The sequence below is a fragment of the Dendrobates tinctorius genome, unplaced genomic scaffold (assembly GCF_039654945.1).
Source record: "Dendrobates tinctorius isolate UK_male_01 unplaced genomic scaffold, ASM3965494v1 ptg000084l, whole genome shotgun sequence".
NCBI lineage: Eukaryota > Metazoa > Chordata > Amphibia > Anura > Dendrobatidae > Dendrobates > Dendrobates tinctorius.
This window is the reverse complement of record NW_027361752.1, coordinates 45745001-45748894: the sequence shown is the minus strand read 5'-3', so window position 1 is coordinate 45748894 and position 3894 is coordinate 45745001. Positions and strand designations below refer to the sequence as shown.

At 47.6% G+C, this 3894-nt stretch overlaps 1 protein-coding gene across 2 annotated transcripts in view; it reads left to right on the top strand.

The window, feature by feature from the left end:
• The first annotated feature begins 3697 nt into the window (after positions 1 to 3697).
• The window catches only part of RUNX1 (RUNX family transcription factor 1), a 118324-nt gene continuing 118127 nt past the window's right edge, over positions 3698 to 3894 (top strand). Inside the window, exon 1 of one of the 2 annotated variants that reach the window (XM_073584634.1) lies at positions 3698 to 3894. This exon is cut by the window's right edge and continues 888 nt beyond it. The gene's annotated coding sequence lies outside the window, so the exon portion shown is untranslated. The other variant, XM_073584633.1, reaches the window with a different exon arrangement.

Genomic DNA, 3894 nt, shown 5'->3' with positions numbered 1-3894 from the left:
ACTGTCCGTCATCCTAGTATACTGTCCCCCATCCTGGTATACTGTCCCTCATCCTGGTATACTGTCCCCCATCCTGGTATAATGGCTCCCATCCTGGTATACTGTCCCCCATCCTGGTATACTGTCCCCCATCCTGGTATAATGGCTCCCATCCTGGTATACTGTCCCCCATCCTGGTATACTGTCCCCCATGCTGGTATAATGGCTCCCATCCTGGTATACTGTCCCTCATCCTGGTATACTGTCCCCCATGCTGGTATACTGTCCCTCATCCTGGTATACTGTCCCCCATCCTGGTATAATGGCTCCCATCCTGGTATACTGTCCCTCATCCTGGTATACTGTCCCCCATGCTGGTATACTGTCCCTCATCCTGGTATACTGTCCCCCATGCTGGTATACTGTCCCTCATCCTGGTATACTGTCCCCCATCCTGGTATAATGGCTCCCATCCTGGTATACTGTCCCCCATCCTGGTATACTGTCCCTCATCCTGGTATACTGTCCCCCATCCTGGTATAATGGCTCCCATCCTGGTTTACTGTCCCCCATGCTGGTCCCCTTCCATTTACCAGCACATTTTAAAAAGAAACAAAAAATTCTACTCACCTTCCCCCACTCCTATGTGAAGCGATAATCTCTTCCATAGCCGGCGGTGTGCAGCCATGAACTACGCGTCATTGGCAAGTTGACATCAGCAGTCAGCCTTTGATTGGACGGTGGTGTGTTTTGCAGTGCATGGAGTTCGTGGGTCTGCGCTGCAATATATTTCACCTGAATATGTGTCCTCTGACACACATCCAGGCGAAATTGACATCGGCTGACCCCTCTCCCGCACGGGCGTGATCGTGGTCACACCCTCTGTAATCCTGAGTTATCTAATGTATATAGAGGATGTTACCAAGATGTTACCAGTCATTGTACAGGAGGAGGGGGTGACCTGTGACATCACTTATTGTGCATGGTGGATCCTGTGTTATCTACTGTATATAGAAATATTACCAGTCATTGTACAGGAGGAGGTGAGCTGTGACATCACCTATTGTGAACGGTGGATCCTGTGTTATCTACTGTATATAGAGGTGTTATCAGTCATTGTACAGGAGAAGGTGAGCTGTGATATCACCTATTGTGAATGGTGAATTCTGTGTTATCTACTGTATATAGAGATGTTACCAGTCATTGTACAGGAGGAGGAGGTGAGCTGTGACATCACCTTTTGTGAATGGTGGATCCTGTGCTATCTACTGTATATAGAGCTGTTATCAGTCATGGTACAGGAGGGAGGAGGTGAGATGTGACATCACCTATTGTGAATGGTGGATCCTGTGTTACCTCCTGTATATAGAGGTGTTATCAGTCAAGGTGCAGCAGCAGGAGGAGGTGAGCTGTGATTTCAACTGTTGTAACTGGAGTATCATGTGTTATCTACTGTATATAGAGGTGCTATCAGTCACTGTACAGGAGGAGGAGGTGAGCTGTGACATCACTTCTTGTGAATGGTGAATTATGTGTTATCTGAAGTGTGATCACTCACTGTACAGGAGGAGGAGGAGGTGAGCTGTGATATCACCTATTATAACTGGGGTATCCCGTGTAATCTACTGTATATAGAGAGGTCACGGACATTGTTGTAATACTGTCAGTCATTATGATGAGGCTGCTGAAGAGTCTTCTGTACACCACAGAGAGTATAGGTCTATAGGTCTAGAGTGAAGCTTACAAGACCACTGTATATAAAACTAGTATATGTGTAATTTGTGACATGGAAAATGTAAAAAAAAATGTATAAAAAATGTTTAAATAATGCATTTAACATTAAAAATCAGACGGGTCATTCTGTAATGAAACATTCCCTTTAAGCCCCAGAACATTAGGCCCTCAGCGCTTCCTTTTTTCTATAACTAAGGGGAAGGATTTCACAATTGTCAGAAGAATATAAAAAACATACAAATACGAGCAGACGATGATTTCCTGGTTAATATTTGCATTAAAAAAGCAGCAAAAACGCAACGTGTGAACCCAGCCTAAGGGTACGTTTCCACGGTCCGGATTGCTGGCGCTTTGGACGCAGCGGAAACCCCCCTCCGCCCAAAGCGCTGCCCCTCCTTCTACACGCGGTGATTCCGCAAGTGTTCATTGCCGCATCGTATCCATAGACAGACGGCGTGCACATGATAGGTTTTTGCTGAGTTTTTTTTTCAGTGCAGATTTGTCATAAAACCAGAAGGATTTCCTTGTCCCAGGAAAGTGACAGAGAACCCCGACGTCTCATCCACTCGCTGCTTCTTTTCTCCAGATTTGGCGCAGATCTGCAGAACTCCTTCACGGTTTTTCCTCCTGATTTCACCCTTACTAATGAGCGGGGAAAAATCTGCACCAGAAATGCAGCAAAAACGCATGAAAAATGCGGCACAATTGAGTATTTTTGCTGCTGCGCATTTCCTGCCGAGAGATGTAGAAAGGGTGCAGAAAGAATTTGGTGCTCACGTCACTACTTGAACAACTTCTCATACCCCTCACTTGGCCCCGATACTCGCCTCCCGTGCCGGCGCTGTTCCCGCGGTATCGGCACCCGCTCTCCCCGGGCTCCCGTGAGGTGGTTGTGACATGTGACACCGGCGCCCAATCAGCACTGGCATCACTGGCCCCACTTCCTGTCAAATTGAGCAAGAACAGGAAGTCAGAGATCAGCTGCGGCCCGGACTTCCTCTTCCTGTTCCATTCGTCCGAAGGCGGGGACAGTGACGCCAGCTCTGATTGGGCGCCGGAGTCAAGTGTCATAACAACCTCACGGGAGCCCGGGGCACCGCGACTGCTGACACCACGGGAACAGCGCCGGCACGGGAGGTGAGTATAAGCTGTATTATTTTATGGAGCCAAATATTTTGATTAAGGGGTTGTCCTAGTAGTAGAGAATCCCTTTAAGTATTTGGCAAAGAAATTTCGGCATCTTTTGGCAGGAAAACAACGGCGGGTAAAATAGGAGCCTTTCTGACGTGTCTTTACACAAGTTTTGTTGCAGATTTTTTCCCTCCGCTCATTAGTACGGGTGAAATCAGCAGCGAAAACTCTGAAAGGATTGACGTGCCGGAGAGAAACAATATCCGGCATGTGCCCGAGACGGCAGGATTCTCATTCACTTTGCTGGTATCAGGAAATCCTTCAAGTTTTGTGACAAATCTGCACAGAAAAAAAAAATGGGATAAAAAAACCGCGACAAATCTGCAACGTGTGCACAGGAGCTTAGGCTTTTAATCCCGTTTTTTTTATGGGTTTTTATCATGTAGTTAAATAAATCTGTTTTGTGTGAATGTAGCCTCCACGGCAAATCTATGGTTGATAGCTAGGCTGCAGGGGGGGGCGTCCTGATACTTGCCCCAAAACTTGCAAGACAAGGAAGCAGCATTGTGGAACTACAAGTGCCAAGATGCCTTTCACTACCAGGGCTGAACAGAATGGAATAAATAAATCTACATCAATGTAACCGCATCCTTCAGCGAGCAGAGGTACCACAAGTCCCAGCAGCTGGAGGGTTACCAGCAGCACACGGCCCTGCCCTTACAGTAGCAGCAGCAGCTTCTCCTGCAGCTAAGCCACGCCCCCTCCCTGCTCTGCCATTGGCTAAGACGCACCCACTATGCAAATGAGCCTGGGGGAATGACATTCCTCTGCACTGGTTACTGTAAAAGCAAATTCATTTCCAGGATGTCTCATTGATAGAGGGAGCAGAGCTCAGAGCTCCTCCACCTCCTCCTCCTCCTCCTCCTCCTCCTCCTGCTCCAGCCAAGCAGACTGGAGAAAAGTCTCAGCCTGAAGAACTTCCAGCCATAGATCTCAGTGCAACAACTTGTAACAACTTGCTGATAGAACTTCCAGCAGCACATCCTGAAG